A 20,618-nucleotide genomic window follows, 5' to 3' on the forward strand; every position below is an offset into this window, starting at 1 on the left:
GAGGGGGCAGAGTTCCAAGCATGGGATAAAAGCATCTCTCTACATGGAAGATGTTGCAGTGGCATTACTGAAAGACAGTCTTGCTCTGCCAAATAGCAAACTGGGAGTTTTACATTTTATTTTCAGAGAAAAACTGAGACCACCATACTTCAATTCAGTGTCTTTAAGAGAAAACACAGCTTTGAGAAGGAGAAAGCCACAAAAACCAGACAAAGTCTGCAGGGTGCATGCTACAGGCTAATACCTGCTTTCGGGTGTTGGTTGTTCAGTTTGTGTCATAATATATGTTTTAGAATTTAAACATGCAAACATATATTCTGAATTTAATTTTCCAGATTACTTCAGATATTAAGCAGAATTTTTGTACTTCAAATAATGCAAACTATTATGAATTATTAATGACTATTAATAGTATAATAATGAATGTGTAAAATCTTAATAAATGCAATCTCACTTTAAATCTGATAGTTTTTTAAAAAGATGAGTTCAAATCATCCTTCTATCTAAAACAATATTTCTACAGTCATTAGACTGTTATTTTAAAGAACATGAAACTAGAAGACTAGTCAATAAAACATTCAGACAACATTTACTCTAACATTTTACTTATTTCTTTCCCTTCTCTGAACCAGTTTGCATCTATTTATGCTAGGCATTAAAACTATCAGGAAATGAAAGACTGAGGAATTTAGAATTTCTCCATTACTGTTATTCTGTGGGAAATTCTAGTGATTAGATCACTTCAGACACATGCCCTGAGCTGGGAAGCAGAATTGATGTCATCTAGTTTTTGACAGCTACGAGAGCTCAACACTGCTCAGTTTTCAAGTGAACATGTGGCAAAACATAACTAATTAACTGCCAGAACTCTGTATGCTCTCTGTTTGGCAGTGCTGAAGTTTCAACTTATGTGGATGGTTCTCTCTCTTTCACCTTCCAAAAGGTTTTTACAACCTCTCTGGTCTTACATACAACTTCCTCTGCGGACCTGTCCTAGATTATGTAATTTTCTTCAAGAAAAGAGGAAATAGTGGCAACTCTCAGACTGGAAGTCCTGTCTGTAAGTTGTCAGCATGCTCTGCAGCCTCACAGTTACATGAAAAATTGAAAAAGATACAGCTTATTGCAGAACAGCTCATTAAGTAGCAAAAGTGCAGGGATATATAGGTAGCTAAGAGGATTGAGTCTTGGGTGAGGAATCCAGAAATACTGAATCTATTTGCAATCTTAGTTGTACTAGAAGCTGAAGGAAGTGATTCAGGGAGGGTGGGATTTTTCAGAAAAGCACACCTGTTCTGTTTAGAATAATAATTCCAACAGTACAAGGATCATAGTTTTGTTCAATGGAAGAGATCAGGATGATAGATTTGTCACCTTATAGACCAAACTTGTCTGAATGACTGTGGGTCATATGAGTAGCTGCATGAAGAGCTCTCTGATTTCTACAGCAGAACTGAGTGCCTAGTTCTGCTCAGTTATCTACATTGTTTGTGGAGAAAAAAAAAAAAAAGCAAATGTAAAAGAAAACTGGAGGAGGGTAGGACGACACTATCAGTTCTTAGATACCAAAAATCCATTATCATCTGAAAGCAGTCATCAGAAGTCCAGGTAAACCCTGCCAAATAAGGTGTGTTTTCTTAAAACTGTTCAGGACCCTTTTAAAAGGCCTTTTGTCCTGCTTTGTTTTCAGAAAAAAAAAAAAAAAATTCGGGCTCTAGTGTTGACATTCTGATACAACATAACTCACCTCTCCTTGATAGTATGTAAGAATATAAATCTGTAATTACTAGACAGAAAGGAGAAAATGTCCTTGGATATTCAGACGAATATAAGAAATTAATAAATTTTAATCCCCTGTAAAATATATCCTTAATGAGCATGCTCAATATTATTTTAACATATATCCTTTTATTATTTTACTTTATTCATAAACTGATCAAATCAGTAGAAGTGGAAAACTGCATGGTTCTGGTTTTTAATATAATCTTGCTTGCTTGTGGTGAGTGAGGAACATGGTAAAGAAAATTGCTTGTTTTAATTAAGAGAAGAAATAGAAGTCTTTGTAGTTCTATACATTTACAGGGGAAAAAAATCTCACCATATTAACATATCACAGGACTGTCTGTTTTGAAACAGCAGGCTAAGTTTTACCTCCTGCATAAGTCATATTCTGGAGAGAGACTTTTGATGCAAAAGATTCCATTACCCACTGCTACTCAGAAAACTCTAAGCAACAGCTCTTAAAGCATTTACAGATTTCTAGAAATCTTTTCTGATATTTTTTTTAAGGCTGAAGAAAGTAGATCTTCCTATATGTAACTTCCCTTCAAAAAATCATCCATGCTAACTGGATACATAAAACCAAAGGAAAGCAAAAATGAAATTACTAATGTGGGCCTAAAAAATTACCAGTGAATTTGCTGGACTCTGTACTCTGAACTTCCACAGTTAGTAGCTCAGATCAACACCATGGATTTCAAGGCAGAAAAATTACTTGGATTATCTGGTAGAGACAGCTAGGACTCTAATATCCTGCAGTGACTGAGCACTCTGTACTGCCATCCTCATGCAGAAGTTTTGACAAAGTGAAGATACAAGAAAAATGTTAAATATTCTGCATCAAAATGATTGAACTGCAACTACTGATGGTTTCATCAAAATTCATCCCAGAGCTGTGCACCATTGGGTGTCCTGGTAGCATAAACTTGTTCTGGCTTGGACATGATATGCAGTTAGGCTTCTCCTCACACCTCAAGAATGTAAGTTGTGTACGTAAAAAAGGTAAAAATCTCATCAGCATAAAGCTAATTCCTATAAATTGTCTGAAAGAGTCTCAACCAGAAAAACGTGTTTATACCAGATCATCACTCTGCCACAGTGTTTTTGATCTGGAACTATGAGTCTTAAAACTGACTTCAATGTATTGTTAATATATGCCTTCAGACACACACACATAAAAATAAATAATAGTACTTTTCTCATCTCAGATATTTTGTGGAATAAAAACATTGCTATGGGATGTCATAACCCATCAAACTGTGATTATACAAAGAAGAAAATTGTCTTTGATTATTCCCAAATATTCAAATTTTCTGCAATTACCTCACTAGCTCATATGTTATAAGCAGCATAACATGGAATTCAGTATGGAGTTTTGGCTGGAGGAGGGCTAATGCTCTTTGAAGTAGTTAGATTTGTGTTGGACACAAGTGTTGATAAGTTGGGGATGTTTTAGTTACTACTGAGCAGCATTTAGACAGCATCAGGGCCTCTATTGCTCCTCACAGGAGCCCATCAACAAGATGCAGAAGAAGCTGGGAGGGGACACAGTTGGGACTACTGAGCCAAAGGATTCAACAAACCATGGTGTCACACTTGGCATGTAAAGCTGGGGGAAGAAGGGGGAAGGACCTGGGAAGTTGAGTGTGATGTTTGTCTTCCCAAGTTAATGTTACACTGGTGGAGCCCTGTTTTTCTGGGATGGTTTAACACTCACCTGCCCATGGGAAGTGAGTGTATTTCTTGTCTTGATTTGCTTGCATGCATGGCTTTTGTTTTACCTATTAAATTGTCCTTATCTCAGATCATGAGTTTTTTTACTTTCACTTTTCTGGTTCCATCCTCCCTCCCATTCCAAGGGGCAGTGAGTGAGTGGTGCTTGGTTGCCAGCTGGAGATAAACCATGACAAGAGCAATCTACTAAAATGATAATTGCAGAAAATTAGATTGTTACAAGCAATCTACTACCATAACCAGTGGCAACTCCTGTCCTCTCTGTGTAGTTTTCATACACCTGCACATAGCTGGCAGATCGCAGAGCGAGGAGACCCTGGGAGTGTGAGGAGAAAAACATGGCTTTGAGATTCATGATTTGTCATTTACTGAGAGTTTACTCATATCACTGTTTACTTGTAGCACTGTTACAGACTATATGCAAGAGTGGAAGAAAAATGTTTGGGTACCTGTTTGGTTCATCACAAAGAAAAAAGAAGAAACTTTCTCTTACTTTAGGATGCTTTTTTGAAAGTAAAGTAGACAGGAGTTCTGCCCATTCCTGGAACAGGGCCTGGGACTTGGTACTGCCTGTTCATCATATATTACCAGTGTCACCACTATCTGCAGTTCTTAAAAGTTCCTTTGCAAGAGTTCTGTAAAAAGTTTAGTCTTGCCCATTGAGGCAAAATATAACATGAAGCAGTTCACTTTAAAAATCTGAAAGGGAATTTTGAGAAGCCTGATAGTATTAGATCATTCTCATCTTCCATTTTCCTATCTCAAAAATACTCATATAATTAGAAGCTAGCTAAAGCTGCAGATTCTGAATACATTAAAAAAATGCCATCCACTCTAAAGATTCAGAGATGAGCCAGATGGCACATCTGACTGCAGTGTATATGAGCCACTGTACTCCTACTGCTGTGAAAAGCAGAAACTGAAGCATCAGAGGATGAAGCTAGTTTACCAGGAATCTCTCTTGTGGCTCTGACCTAGCGCTGCCACTGTCTCTAAGTGATGTGACTATAGCACATGGGTTTGAGTAAACCGGTAATTAAGTTATCTTGTAAATACCATGGGAGATAAAAACCAGAGTGAAGTGAGGACCTTGAACAAAACAGAGGAAAAAATGTAAGCCTAACATTGAAATGCTATGTTATTTCTTCTCTTTAACACACACAGGCACACAATAGCTCCTTCTGCACTTGGAATTCAATGTGCATGAGTCAGCGTGTCCGATATCAGCAATTACAGCTATAAATGCAGAGCTATTATGCACTCATGTTGTGTAGCTTGGGAGTAGTCTATTCTACCAGGAACAAAAAGGTCTTGAGCAGCTTAGGGTTCTTAACCATTCTCCAGCAGCGAGCAGGCAGTCAACTGTGCAGCCTTGCTTCACACAGCAGGAATTCAGCCCCAGCACTCTGCTCCCTGAGAAGAGCCCAGGAGACCTACTCTTGCATGCAGCAGTGCTGCACATGAAGTCCCAGTAACCTCCCATTTTCATCAGCAGGAAATCTTTGCACATTTTTTTTTTCTCACAGCTTCCTTTCCACAGTCACACATTTACACTGATTTATAGCCTTCTTCACTGTCCTCCTCCTCAGTTCTTCCCCCTCAATTTTTTTCCTGAGGCCTGAAAAACTTAAACATGGAAATTTAATTCTGGTGGAATTTACAATCTGGATTTTTTTGCCTTCTCAGCATGGATGGGCATGACCAGGCGGATGCTGCCAGTGGCTATTCTTTTGTGGTCCTGCTGAGGGTGCATGTCTGCTGGTGGCTGGCCCAAAAGCACTTTTATGTGAAAAACAGAATTCGATGCTCATATGTGACAAATGAGAAGAAAAATGAGAGGGAAGAAAGGTGACTCTCTGGTCCAGGCTGAGCAGAGGTTGAGAACAGGGGCTAAGACTGGATGAGAAAGCTGGAGCTGTTCAGGCTGCAGCAGAGAAGGTTGCATGGAGATCTCGTAGCAACCTTCCAGTATCTGAAGGGGGCCTACAGAGAAGAGGAGAGGAACCCTTTGTGAGGAAGAGAGATAAGACGAAGAGTAGCGGGCACGAATTGAAAGAGAGGAAATGTAGTCAGGAAGAAATGTCTCAGTGCGGGCAGTGGAGCAGAGCCCCTCTCTCACAGCAGGTGCCGTGACTCCCGGTGCAGCAGCACGGCCCCGGAGCGGCTCGCAGCCGGCACAGCCCCCGCAGCCGGCTCTGCTGCGGACCCGGGAGCACCGAGCCGCTGCCCGGCCCGTGCCCAAGCGAGCTCCCGGAGCGCCCCCAGCCGCGGGCGAGGGGAGCGGCCGGGCCGGGCCAGCGGGGAGCGCTCGCCCCCGGCACGGGCGGGACGGAGGGAGGAGCGGCGGGCGGGAGGAGCGTCCCGGACCGCCCCCGCCGTCATCTGCCGCTGGAGGCGGAGGAGCGCGGCAGTGCCGGCCGGCGGCGGGTCCGTGCCGCTCTCCGGCCTCGCTGTGCTCGGCTCGGCGGCGAGGGCGCGCCCGCAGGAGCGCTCCCGGTGCCGCTCCCGGTGCCGCTCCCGGTGCCGCTCCCGGTCCGGCCGCGGGCAGCGCGGGGCTTGCCCTGCCCTGCCCTGCCCTGCCCTGCCCTGCCCTGCCCTGCCCGCCGGTGTGCCCTGCGGCGGGCGCGGCGTGCCCGGGGACCGCGGCCGGGACCCTCCGGTTTGTGCGATTGTGTTCTTGGGTGTGCAGCTCGGTCCGGGGAGGGCTGGGGAGGCGGGCGGCGCTGTGGCGAGTGCGAGCCGCGCCGGGCCGGCGGGTGCCTGTCCCCGCCGGAGCCCCGCCGGCACCCGCGGCTCAAGGACCGGCGGAAAACGTGTCTCGTTCCTGTGCTTTGTGTGTCTGTCGCTCTGTCTGTCTTCGCTTTGGGAGCGGGGAGATTTTTCCGTGAACTTCCACGGACTTTTAAGTCTCTTAGTTGTGGGATTGCAACGCTTTAAGGTAAAAGAGGAGCTAACAGCATGGGGGGAAGCGGTGGGAGGTGGGTTCCTGCATGCCTGAGGCGCTGGCCATTCGGGATTGAACTCTGCTGCAGCTGAACGGGCTTTTCCAGGTGCCCGCAGCCCATCCCTGTGGAGGTCCGGCTGGGCGCTGCAGGGAGAGCGGGGCCGGACTGAGGCATTTCTGCCCAAGAAGCTGATTTTGCTGAATAGAGCCCGATAGCGGGAAAGTCTTTAAATAGTAAACTTACCTGTTAGTACATAAAGTGACTTCTGTGAAGTAGCAATCTCTCCAGTGCTTAGGTGAGCAGAGGTTTTTGGGTTATCCTCTGGCCCCCTCTTTTCTCTTTAAAGCTGTTGCCTCTTAAAAGCTAAGCTATGGTACGTGCTGTTGCTTTAGGAAAACTTGTTATCTCTCCCTGAGGGAATGTAAATATTCTTGTTTCATGTTGCTTCTGAAAGGGCTTAAGGTGAAGAAACAGAGGGTTTGTTCCATCTATTTTGTTAGAGAGTCATGTGTTTATATAGATGAAATTACAATAACATTTGGATAATGTAAGGTGAAGAGAGCTTACTTAGATCAATGTTAAAACTACAGAAATTCTTCTTAAAGTGCACCTAACATAAGTAGCATTGGCAGTTCTGAAATTTATGAATATATATTGTTGCACCCACTGGGCTTTTTTATGTAGCAATGTAAATTTACAGGATGTTTATCTCATGGTTTATTATGGTGGAGATGCTTTGTAATGAAGTTCATTAAATTGTATTTCAAAATCCTTCAAAGCAGAGAATGCCTAACATAGGTGTGACTCGGACTCTTCCAAAACATAAATAATACCTAATTTGTCACATGTCTTTCTCCAATCAAATATTTTCCTTCCCATAACCTATTGGGATTTTTCCTTATAGCCATTTCAAAACTGATTTGGAAAACCAAAATTGAACACAATTATTCAAATTTCTTTTGCTCTTAAGGATTAGTGTCTAACAATTTACTGGGGGAAAATAAAACAGGATTGTAAAAATGTTCCTCTTAATTATTTTACTGTATTGCATCTCTTCCCTCGATTCTTCTTTTCCTGCAATTAGATAAAACTGGGAGTTGAAAATCATATTCTAAGTTTAGGAATTGATCTGTAAAACATTAAAAGCAGCAGGAGATTTTCCAAGTTCATTGGGTGCTACGTAAAGGCTGTCTTTAGTTATATGTTTGGAAATTCTTGATATTGTAAGAATTTAAACATGTGCCTAAGAATAAGCATTTGTTCAGATGTTTTAGGATGCATTTGTGGGATGGTGTTGATTTGTCCCTTTCTTATCTAGCCTGTAGGACACTAAAGGGATTCTCTCTTTACTTTTTACACCAGTAGAATGGGCTAGAAACTATAAAAACTACTTTTTCATGTGGTCATGTTGAGCATGTGCTTACCGATTCTTCCAGTCCTGAACGTACTGTACCTAATCAGCGTGTTTATATTCCGTGTAACCAAGGCACATTAGGTGTATTGGCATTCTTGGCTACTTTAGAGTAGAAACTGGCAACAACCTTTCCTCAGGCAGCTGGTTACAAGGCACTGCCTCCCCCTTTCCCCCAGCCCACGTTTGGCTTTAAGGGTAGATAAGAGCTGGCACAGCTTCCATGCCCTTTTCAGCACCCTGCACAATACAGTGCTGTGCTAGCAATTGCTGAGAGCCTGCCTGAAGATTTGTCTCACACTGTGATTGAAGAGTATATACCTGTTGGTGTTGCAGTGTGCCTGCTTTGGTTACGTGATCACCTCCTGTGAGGAGGTGACCTGGAAGAGGCTGTGGATGCAGGCTGCCTGGGCTTCACTGAAACCTTTGATGCGTTCTCCTGAAGAAGCTGGCTGCCCATGGCTTGTCCAGCTGCTCTCTCTGCTGGTTAAAACAGCTGGATCAATGGCCAGGCTCAGACAGTGGTGATAAATGGAATTACATCCAGCTGCTGGCTGGTCATAAGAGATGTTTCCCAGGGCTCAGTAAATCTTTAAGATTTTTATTGATGATCTAGATGAGAGGATTGAGTATACTCTCAGTAAGTTTGCAGGCAGCACCAAGCTGGCAGGAGTGTTGATCTGCTTGAGGGTAGAAGGGCTCTGCAGAAGGCTCTGGACAGGCTGAATTGGTGGGCAAGGCCAGGGGTGTGAGGTTTAACATGCCATACCAGGTCCTGCACTTCAATAGCTGCACAGGCTCGTGCAGACTGGCTGGAAAGGGGTCCAACAGAGAAGGGCCTGGGGTTGCTGGTTAACAGCAGCTGGACATGAGCCAGCAGTGCCCAGGTGGCCAAGAAGGCCAAGAGCATCCTGGCCTTTACCAGCAGTGGTGTGGCCAGCAGGGCCAGGGCAGGGATTGTCCCCTGTACCCAGCACTGGGGAGGGCACCCCTCCAATCCTGTGCTCAGTTCTGGGCCCCTCACTGAGGTGCTGGGGCATGTCCAGAGAAGGGGAACAGAGGTGGTGAAGGGTCTGGACACAAGTCCTGTGAGGAGTGGCTGAGGGAGCTGGGGTTATTTAGCCTGGAGAAAAGGAGGCTCAGGGGAGTGCAAAGGAGGCTGAAATGAGGGTGTAGCCAAATGGGGGTCATTCTGTTCTCCCAGGTAGCAAGAAATTGGACAAGAGGAAAAGGCCTTAAGCTACACTAGGGGAGGTTTAGATAACGTATTAGGAAAAATTTCTATGCAGGAAGGGTGACCAGACGTTGGAGAAGAGCACCCAGGGGAGTGGTTGAGTCATCATGCCTGGACATATTCAAAAGATGTGTAGACATGGATCAGTGGTGGACCTGGCACAGTCAGGTTAACAGCTGTACTTGGTGACCTTAAGTGTCTTTTCCTGAATGATTCTGGGATTCTGCTGCTTGTAGATGCCATATTTAAAATTTATATTTTGTAGAAGCTAAAAGGCAAACTTCACTGATCAGGCAAAATAAAGTGTTCATTTAGGAGCCTATTGATGAATGTGTTTTACTGATTAAAACCCCATTTTGCCTAATAGCAAGCTCCATATAAGTTAACTGCAATGGAATGCTGTTTAAGTTAAGTTTTGCTGGCAGTAGCAAGCAGGAATTGGGAACATGATCTTCATGTCTTCTCTGCTGGACATTCTGCCATTCAGTGCTAGGTACAGTTTGGACCATTCCTTCTCTAAGTGTAATTTGTATTTGAATCAGTTTTGTATTGTCACTACTTGTTATGGGCTCACTGATTCAGAGTACTAATACTCTGAATTTTATTTTCTCTAAGTAGATCAAGTGTCTGATTTGTCATTGCAGATTCCTGCTTCTGTTATGTGGTTGTGCATATTGTCTTATTCTTCACGTTTGTAAAGTCCAGAAGAAGCCTTTTCCCTCATAAGTGAGCAAGAACTTAAGTCCTTCAGTGAGCTGGAAATTCCATTTTTTTACGTTCCCTCTTCATTCTCCTCCAGTTGTGACTAGAAAACTGTATCAACCTGTTGCAAGGTACAGTTTACTATTTTATTGTTATTTCTTCCTTGCAGTAAAGCTGGTCTCTTATTTGTCATCAGTGAAATAGGAGGAAGTTGCAAGTGTTGCAAGTGCCTTGTTTATTTTCACTGTTGTCTAGATGTGCCTGTGTTTCTATTTTTAAATATGAAATTTTTAGAAACTAGAAGAGCAAGCTCGCAGTAGTTTTTTTTTCAGTGTGTCACAGCTATGATCTTCTTCACAATCAAAAACTAAGTTACTTGAAAATTTTTTTGTGGTGCTGTGCATTTGCATAGTTATAGAATGCTTCTGTCTAGTAAAGCAGGTGCTGGATGATGGCCATTTTATTAACTGTGCTCTTTTTTGTTGCTAGCTCTTTTAGCTCAAGATTCATGTATTTTGTGATTGCATGCCACCTGGCCAGCCTCCTGTTTGGTACCCTTTGGTTTTTTATGTGATCCTTGTTACTGCAGTATTTTAAATTCCGTGGATAGTGATGTACCTTTTTAAATGTCTCTTTAAGACCAGAGAATACATGTTACACACCCTGGAGCTGAGGCACAGAAGATGAAAGATTCATTCAGTGCTGCTGTATAAGAAGTGTGTGAGTGCAGACCAAGACCCAGTGTTGGTAAGATGATTTTTATTCTCTTCTAAAGGAAACCAGTTCACTGTGAATCATAAAACTCATCCTATGAAAAAAAGTATCAGGCTTCTGGGATCAGGTTCCACTTGGCTCCTTTTATCTTTGTGCAAACTTAGGAGTTGGCAGTACTTTGTCAAGCAAAAATATAAATTGAAAAGTCTGTCTTGATGTCCTTTTGTAGAGCTTTTAGTTTATGATCACAATTGTATTATACATTATGAACACAAATACAAGGATCCTTTGTTTGCACAAATACTTAAAATCAATACCCTTCAACAGTAGAAGTCTCAGTGTAATTTGCAGCAGTTGACAGTTATTAAGCCTTTAGTAACTCCAGAAACTTAACTGTGCCATTTGAACTGAAGAAAACTGCTGCCACTTAAGATTACAGCTTGGTGAGCACTGCAGTTTAATGAGATGTTGCTTCAGCACCAAACAAAGCTGACTAAAACTGCTACAACTGTTATGGCAGTTTGCTACTCTTTTGGCTGTGGTTGCAGAACTGTTGGTAAAGCTTTGTGATAATATCAGATCACTGAATGGATCTGAATTAAAAATAACTTTGCAAGAACAAGAGAAAACAATGTGAAGGGCAGCTGTCTTTCAACTGGCTCTTTAGCTGGGGCAATTTGCAGGTTCAACCTAGATTTGTGGGGTTGTGCTGTGCTGGAGGGTGTGTAAATATCAGGGAACAAGCATAAGAGAAGTTGAATTTGTAGACTGAGACCTGGTAATTTCTCTTCCTCTTGAGAAGCTGATTATGTGAGGTTAAATGAACACTGACAGCAATCTAGAAGAGAAAGTTGTTGCTTGGTTTTAACAGCTTGGCGTTGCCTTGTCCCCAGCCTGAGTCCCACTTTCTGCACCCATCAGGGTGTTTTATTCTTGTTGCTGCTACCTTTTAGCAAAATCATCTGCTTTTACTACTCTGTGACAAAGCCGATCCTCAGATCAGCGTTGCCAAAGGAGAGAATGGACTGGATTCTGTGCACACTATACACAGAGATTCCCACCCTTTACTACCTGGGAAACTAATTTGCTTTTTTTCTCCTGGTGAGTTTGTTTTCACAAGAGGTTCTTGGCATGAATACCAGTGTGAATCAACTAAATGCCAGAGGATACATCCATGCAGCTAGATGATAGTGTAACTACAGGGAAGCTACAGGCCAATCAGTCTCACCTCTGTGCCCAGCAAAATCGGGGCATAGATCCTCTTGGGCATGTGCTCGGGTGCATGGAAAATAAGGATGTGCTTGGTGACAGCCAACATCAGTTCATTAAGGGCAAACTGTGCCTGAAAAATTTGATTGTCTTTTCTATATCAGGGTTATAGAAATGATAGTTAAGAGACTACCTGACACCACCTACCTGAACTTACACAAAATACTGCCACTGTTCCTTGTCTCTGGAGAAACATGGATTTGGCAGGTGGACCTCTTGCTGGATAAGGAATTGGCTGGATGGTCCCACTCAAAGGGTTGTGGTCAGTGGCTCAATGTGCAAGTGGAGAGCAGTAGTGAGTGGTGTCCCCAGGGGCTGGTATTGGGACCAGAGCTGTTTAACAGCTTTGCTGGTGACAGGGACAGTGGGATGGAGTGCAGCCTCAGCAGCTGTGCTGGCAGCACCAGGCTGTGTGGTGTCACCATGCTGGAGGGCAGGGAAAGCATCCAGTGGGACTGGGACAGGCTTGAGAACCTCATGTGACTCTCATGAAGGTCAACAAGCCGAAGCTCAAGGTCCTGCATGGGGATTGTGGCAATTCCAAGCACAAACACAGGCTGGGAGGAAAAGGGATCGAGAGCAGCCCTGGGGAGAAAGACTTGGAGCTGCTGGTTAATGAGAGGCTGGACATTACTGGGCTATGTGTGTTTGCAGCTGGAGACCCAGCTACATCCTGGGCTGCATCCAGAGCAGTGTGGGCAGCAGGGGAGGGAGGGGATTCTGCCCCTCTGCTGTGGTGAGACCCCACCTGCAGTGCTGCACCCAACTCTGGGGTCCCAGCACAGGAGGGACAAGGACCTGTTGGATAGAGTCAGGAAAAGGGCCATGAACATGATGTTGGAGCTGGGACAACTCTCTTATGAAGACAAGCTGAACAAGCTGAGGATGTTCAGCTTGAAAGAGAGAAGGTTATGGGGAGACCTTAGAACAGCCTTGCAGTGCCTAAAGGGGGCCTGAAAGAGACTTGGTGAGGGACTCTTGATGAGGTCATTTAGTGATATGTCAGTGGAGAATGGCTTTAAAATGAAAGAGGGTAGGTTTAGATTAGATATTACAAATAAATTCTTTACTGTGAGAGTGGTAAAGCACTGGAGCAGGTTGTTCAGAGAAATAGAGGATGCTCTGTCCCTGAAAGTGTTCAGGGCCAGGTTGGATGGGGCATTGAGTAGCATGGTCTGATGGAAGGTGTCCCTGTCTGTGGCTGGTGGAGTTGGAACAAGATAAAGGTTAAGAATGCTTTCAATGCAAGCCATTCTATGATTCTGTGATTTACTGTAGGAGGGGTGTGCCTGTCACTCTCCAGGTCTCAGTGTAGTTATTCCCAACAGTAGGAGCTGGGCAAGCAGGGAGATACCAGCAGCAGTAACCTGATGGTAGTTCCAGGTGTGTACTGAGGCTGGCAGCCTGTTCTGGCCACTGATCTGTGTCTGTCTGCAGCTCTTGCTGACTGGCGTGTGTAGAAAAGTTTCCCAGTGCTGGAATGGCATTGCCATTTAGTTATGGAAAATCTTGTGAAGTCTCCTGCCATTAGCCACTGGACCATGAGAGCCAGCAAATGTTAGCTCTTGATTGCTCTTGAATTCATTACAAGGTGTTGTTTCTTCCCCAGATCCAAGGCTGATTTTTTTTTTAATTTTGTTTTTTTGGGTTTTTTTTTTGGTTTTTTTTTTTGGTTTTTTTTTTGTAGTTTGTGAAGAGATGTAACTGAGCGAAATAACACATCTCCAACTGTGGTTTGCTCATTACTAATGGCAGTAATAGGCTCACAGGCTGTATGCCAAATGGCCTTTTGTTGGTTTTCTGAAGATTTCTGCTGATCTCTGAGTGTTTTGGAGGGAAGTTTGTAAACTGCTGGCTTACAAAATTTGGGAAATGTTGGGAACACTCATGAGCCAGAAAATTTTTTAAGAAGCCAGGTTTTTATTTGGGTAGTGTAAAAATCCGTTGCAGCTACCACTTCTGTCTGTCTCCAATTAGAAGATTAATAAAAATATTTATTTTGGGTCAAAAGAATAGTCTTCTTGGCTATGTACCTTCCCTAACCCAAGCTGTAAAGTTACATTTCTAAAAGGGAGCTGAGAAATTTGTGGGGCTCTTATTAGAGCTATATGGAAAATCTTCAAAGGATGATTGAGCTAAATGGTAAGATTCTGGGCTTTCCTGGTTACTACTAAGATAACTTCCTGGTGTCTGCAGATGTTCTCCCGTTTTATACCTAATGAAAGTCCTGGTCTTAATGTGTTGTGAGTCAGAGCTTTTTGACAAGAGTAATGTAGAACTCTGTCAAGGGATGAGTCAGCTGTGTCATGATCCTTTGTCTTTAGTGTCTGTTTCTCTTCCTCTAGAATTTTACAAATTTGAGAAGACTTGCTGCTGATTTGCCTGAATATGCAAATATTTTTGTATGCCTAATTCTAACAAAACATTGCTAAGAAAATATGTAGTCCTATTCAGCCTTTTCTTTCCAGTATGTTTGCTGACCATATTAAAAGAGATTTATCTGAGGATGGAGGGGTGAAAATTGCCTTCTAGGTTGTTAGAGGGGTTGCCATGCACTGTAGTCTTTTGGAGTATGAGTCAAGGTAAAGATCACTACATATTTACTCTTTTCCCTGTGCAATGCATAATCAGCAGATACACACCTGCAGGTGCTGATTGAGACCTCTGTATTTCTTTGTGATATGTTTTATGTGAGATTCTTCACTGAGCGGGGGGGATGGTCTGGTGTGGAGATTGCCTCTTACTCAGGTGACCCAGCTGCTGGTCACCAGGCTGTAGAGATTCAGTGGTGCTTCTGTGATTAAGCAAGTAGCCTGGAAGCACTAGGCTCATGTGTCTTACCTTGCATGAGGGACCACACCCTTATGACAAAATTGACTTCCCAGCTTCTGCCAAAACTTGTGTCTTTGCTTGATTTTGGGTGATGAGGAAGTCAGTATGGGTAACTGTATAAGGTATGTGACAGTGCATGAAGGCTGGCACACAGAGAAGCCTTTAAGGGACTGGTACTTTAGCTCTTTACACCCCACTCAACTTAGAGTAAAAGAAACTTTCACATTCTGAATGGTAATAGAAGCTCTTGGGAGAGAAGAGAGATATCCACCAAGTCTAGTCACTTTGTTCAACATGAAAACAAAGGAAGTATTGTGAAGAGCTTTCTGGCTAGAAAACAGTAAATCTTCTCATGGGAGTCCACAGTTTCTGGTTTTGTTTTTAGTACAAACATGATGATGTAACAAAGTAATCTTGTTAAATAATGATACTTGTATGTTTAATGTTATCAGTTTTTGTTTACACTATAAGCTTTTTTGCCAGCTATTCATAGATTGCTGTAGTAGGACTTAAATACTGCAATGGAAAGGGCATTATGTATTTCTTAGGGGTAGTAGAAATCTAGATTGGAAACATACCTTGCTTAGAGGCTTTGCTGGGTTTTCCACTAGAAGTAGTTTTGAACTACTGGGAATGTGAATGAGTAAGGGTGGTAATCTTTCTGATCAGTTTTTCTGTGATTGTTAGACTTCTGCTGAAATTTGCGGTGCTGCTTGCATGCAGAGATATGGTGCAATCTTCAGGCCTGTCAGTGTAATGATTCTTAGTGTATGCAGAAAGAAGAGACGGCATTCTTAAAACTGTGTCTGTTTTCTAGGCAGAAGAACACACATGGGGTGTTACTACATGGGGTGCAAAATAAAGGAATTTAAGTATAAGATATTAAAAGTACCTAAAATTGCAGCAAAAATACCTGTGTAATTTTAAGAGATATTCTAATATTCTGATGTAACTAGACAAAACCATGCAAAGTTTTAGTGTTGATAATGAGGAGTTTGAGACCTCTGCAATAAAACAATCCATCCAATCAGATGAAGGTCTTAATTGACAATGTGAATGGCAAATTGCTTTGGTATCATTTGTATAGGAGTACCTGCTAAAATATTCACTGTTGAACAAATTTTTTATTTTTTTTTAATATATAAATATATTTTCAGAGCCAGGTCTAAGGAATCAATAGTTTATAACTGTAAATATTTAGGTTAAGATGGTTCCCATACTGCTTCTCATCTGAAATGCATTTCTTATTCAAAGTCTTATGCTTAAGTTTTTGGAGTGGAGGGAAAAGAAATTCCAGCAGTAGGAGGAGTGTCCTACTTGTTGGCCTGCAAAGCTTTAATTAAGTCTTGGAGTATTGTAAACTGTCATCTCTGCTCAGTCCCAAGTTCTCAGTCGGGAATTATGTAGAACACGAGCAACTAATTTTGACCTGTCCATGGAGAAATATTTTAATTGTCTGCATATGAAAGAGCAGATTCAGTGCACTGTGGTGTTCTCATGCAAAATAGCCAAGAAACATACGCAGGACTGAGTGTTTTGTATGGCTGCCCCAGGCCTCTGTTTAGTGCTTACAGGGTTGCTTCCCTTTCTCTGGGTTTCTCTACCCTGCTAGAGAACACACCAGGTTTTCTTGTATATTGGTGTCTATCTAGGTGTGACTTTAGTTGGTTTTTCACTTAAGTTGGAGTCTGAAGTACTACTGCTAACAAAAAGACCCCATCTAGGACTGTCTGTGTTATTTGACCGCCACTCTTTAGCAGAGTAGCAAAACTGGAAGCTTTGAGCAGAAAATGAATACTGAGTCACCTACAGCCCATACAGCCTGCAATGAGGGCAGTGTTTCCTTCATTTTTTCCTTCTTACCTCAGCAGACCAGGTTGTTATTATTGTTATAATTATGTGAGCACAGGCCTTCCTGTTGTGCTGTTATTAACAAAAGTGAGCACACAGAGCTTCACCATAGAAGAAGAAAAACATATATGAAACTACTCTTCAGAGTTGCTGGTTCCCACCTTGAGATCATTGCATTCTGCTAGCAGCTGAACTGATCAATTCACTTCCTCTTTCCAGCAGCAACCCAGTAAGTCACAAAATTATTGCTTTGCTGATTAGTATTCTGACTTTTTTTATAGGCTTGTTTCTAAAGGGGAATCTGTGACATGCACTTGTCTCACGCCTAATTTTAAAAGATACTCTGCTTGCAGTGGGAAAGCTAATAGGGCAAATGTACAGTGCAACACCAAATAAGGAGATTGCTATCTCTGTGTTTCAACAATGTACATTAGCAGTATACCATATAAATAATTAAAAGTGTTGTTTAAAACAGAAACAAGAGCCATTATATGCTCTGTCTCTGGAAGCTCCAGTATCTAGATTTAGCAGTATTTCTTTGGGATCTGAAGTCTGTTGTACTAAAGCCCAAACAGAGCATGTCTTGCACATTACTGACTTCTGAGTTTATAAGTCATTTCCTGCTTTTGATAAGTGTTTGAACCTACCCAGCTTCTGTTTTGTGCGCTTTGTCACAGAAGTAACAGAAGGAGCTCTACGTGGTGAAAGATTGACATATCAAACTGATCATCTGAGAGCAGTACTCTGTTTACCATTAGTTTCTCCAGTGGAAATGTTTTGTAAGGATTTTTATAGTAATTGTGTTCTGTGGAACTCTTCTTTGAACTTGCTCAAGAAAGACTGCTGTAGTTTAAGAGCATTTGTGATCAAACTCAAACCATGATTTTGGTGCAGCCCCAAAGCAGTTGTGTGTCATAGGAATATCCTACCTCCTATTTTTTGGTGCTTGGATTTATTTACCTGTGATGTAATAATGATCATTTTTAACAGCTGTTTGACCATATGTGGAGGTCAATTATTAACTAGTAAGCAGCCATGAACATGTGCATGAGCTATTACTTAGTGCAGTTACCTTTGTTACTCATCTGGACTCCTTACACTTTGTGCATATATACTGCACAAACTATCTGTAATTCAAAATTGCCCTTTGCATCTTACCACTGATGCCAGAAAGATTTTTGCTTTTTATACATTTTCCATAAATTTGTAGCTCTGTAGAACTATTACATGGTTATATTGCTCCTTAATTAACTGTAGTACTGTTCTACCCCTTCATTTAGATTTTAGAACAATAAGCTAACATTCCTGGAATCTTAGGGTGAACTAAGGGCATCTAATTTTGTGTTATAGACATAATAAATGTGATTAGGAACTGGGGACGTGGAGGGGGCTTAAGTAGGGACAGAACCAAAAGTGAGGGGATTACTTAGTTAACTATTCCTCTAATTGGATGATTTCTGTTAAGTATGCTAATTTTTTTAAAAACTTCTAAAATTGTCAGGGTCCTGTATTATGTGTGCATTTCATCATACTTGCACCATGAAGGACCTTCATTAAATGTAACCACTTTTTATCGTCTTAAAATTGCTTGCCTTGTGATTTTATGATTTTAGGCATCACTACTTGGATCACAGTTCCAATTTGAAACCTGTTGAAGACCATTTTGTGTGATCCCACTGTTGATGTTCCCTTGTTAGTTTGCTGTGTAGGCTTATTCTCATCCACACTCTGACCCTCTGAGATGTGTAGGACTAAAGTGGTGAGATCTGAATCTAGGCATTTTTTGGACAAAAAAGGGCAACCCTGCTGGGTGCAGGTGTGCCCCCTGATACAAGGATTGAAACAGGTCTTGTGCCTGGTCATGGCTTTTCCATGCTTGTCTGCACTTCTGCTATGTGGGCAAGGACCCCTCACTAGCAGTTTTCCCAATGGCAGTTTTTCCAGTGCCCTGAATCAGCCTTGTGCACAGTGGTGTGGGCAGATGTGCCCCAGGCATCGTTGCAGTGTTGGAGGTGGCTGATGGTGAGGAGCATGTTATGGTGGGGGACATGTTATATGGTGCCATATAGAACTGATGCACATCCATAGTCTATGCCTGGTTTGGGTCTATGTTAAATTAAAAGAAGAGTAGTGGAAGTCATCTGTGATTGAAGGACTGTCTGATCTCTTTGGTTGTGATGTGACACTATAAAAAGGCGTGTAGCTTTGTATGTTTTGTTCTTCTCACATCAGGTACTTAGAAGAGTAATTAGAAGTTCTCTTTGAACAAAAAGGTTACTAGGAAGCAAATATCTTTTTTATTAAATTGAGGCAGTGTGAATTGTAGGACAAAAAACCCTATCTGTACTAATTGGTATTGGTAGCTAATTTGCTTCACTCAATCTTTAAAAAATAATAGCATATATTGCCAAGTCATAATCCAATTTAGAGTGTACATTTGCCTTTTAAAAGCAAGACGCTCGTGTTTTGTTTGGTTTTATGTTGGTTTTTTCCGTCACCCTGAGACAGGCTACCAGGAACAATGGAGTGATTGATTGCAGAAATAAAAGCCATCATAATTGAGATAAGACCTCTTTTAAACTTTTTCCATGCATGACATTATTGCAGCTCTTACTGGAGCTTCAGTAGTTTTACCTGTTTATGACTACATCCCTGTTCGAGGCTGATTTTGTGGTCAGAAAGACCCTGGCAATAGCAGGGACACAGCAGTGTCAAGCTGTATAGTTTTTTCCAAAACTCAGGGGGAGTTTCATGTGGTTGGTGGGGGTCCAAGGAAGAACTTAAATTTAAAATAACCATATTCAGTTCATTTTCATCTGAAATTATCTGGTCTATTCATGTGTTGTTCATACATGTATTATGAACTTTGAGTTGAGTTTATGTAGTTAACAAATAAAATCTGAAATTCCCTCAGTCTTGATGCAGAGTATTTCTGACTTAATGTGGAGTATCAGGATAGCATCATTACCTATAGCAAGTAAGAAGTCACACAAGTACATCCTCTGTTCAGTGTGGTTAAACTGGAGGTTAAAATGCCAGTGACAATTTTAAATGAAGTTAGATGTATAATATCAGATGTGGTAGGAAGTAAGTTATAAGATTTTTTTACTCGGCTTCGAGTTGTTGGGTTTTTTTTTGGGATTTTTGGGGTTTTTTGGCTGTGAGGTCTTCTGTTTTGTTTGGGGTTGGTTTTTTGTTTGTTTGGTTTTTTTTTAGTTTTTGTTTGTTTGGGGGCTTTTTAGTGGGGTTTTTTGGGGTGTTTTTTGTTTGGTACGTTCGTTTGTTTTGTTTTGGGTTTTTTTTGTCACAGTATTACGTTAATAGAAGAATGTAGTAAATAAATCGTGGTAAAATTTACGACGAGAAGTCATGGTTCGTGAATGTTGAATTAAGAACAAAAGATGCTTAAGGATATTTTTGTTGGCTGCTATTGAACAATTTATTGATTCTTACATAAACTCTTTCTGCTTTGAAGATCTAACTTCAAACTTGTGGTGTAATTACAGGGACGTAAGTTTCTTTCAGGGCTTTAACTTGTTTGGTGAAATGTAAACATTTTTGCCAGTGTTAGCAATATTGTGCTAAAGCATCACAAATTATGTTAAATCTGCTAGAAATATGTGTTTTTATGAAATACTTTGACAGAGTAAGTAACTAGGTTTAGTAAAAATGAGACTTAATTTTTGCATTTGCAATAATTTCTAGGGATCCTAATGACAAATGTCTGGCTGGAATTTAAACTTGCTTGGGTTTAAACTTTGTTTTAGTAGCAACCACCTGAAATACTTGGGTGTTTGCTTGCAGTGCTCTTAGTGTCATTTATCTTTTTATGCAGAGTGCATGTGACAGTGGGGATTATTGCATTTAAGAGCAGCAAAAATTCAGCTGAGAAGGCTGGAAGCAAACAGAGTTTGACTTAGGTGTTTTGGCTAATTGAAATGAGCAGCAGCTATTGATACAGGGAGATGGATAACAGGGAGATGGATGTTCAGTGTCTTTCTGAGGGACCTCAGAAATACTCAGTATAAACATTGTTCCTGTGAATTTGTTATTTCCACCTATCAGCTGTGAGTGATATTTAAAATGGGTTTTGCAAACTCTGAGAAATACTATGTAGTATGAATCTACAAAGTGAGAATAATGGTAT

At 41.6% G+C, this 20,618-nt stretch overlaps 1 protein-coding gene across 4 annotated transcripts in view; it reads left to right on the plus strand.

Moving 5' to 3' along the window:
- Positions 1–6,042: 6,042 nt before the first annotated feature.
- PIP5K1B (phosphatidylinositol-4-phosphate 5-kinase type 1 beta) overlaps positions 6,043–20,618 on the plus strand; it is a 113,617-nt gene continuing 99,041 nt past the window's right edge. For 2 of the 4 annotated variants that reach the window (XM_056513694.1, XM_056513697.1), the window contains exons 1-2: positions 6,083–6,172; positions 10,450–10,552. The gene's annotated coding sequence lies outside the window, so the exon portion shown is untranslated. Of the gene's footprint in view, positions 6,173–9,747; positions 9,937–10,449; positions 10,553–20,618 lie in introns of all 4 variants that reach the window. The other 2 variants (XM_056513695.1, XM_056513696.1) reach the window with 2 other exon arrangements.

Source organism: Oenanthe melanoleuca, chromosome Z (genome assembly GCF_029582105.1).
Source record: "Oenanthe melanoleuca isolate GR-GAL-2019-014 chromosome Z, OMel1.0, whole genome shotgun sequence".
NCBI lineage: Eukaryota > Metazoa > Chordata > Aves > Passeriformes > Muscicapidae > Oenanthe > Oenanthe melanoleuca.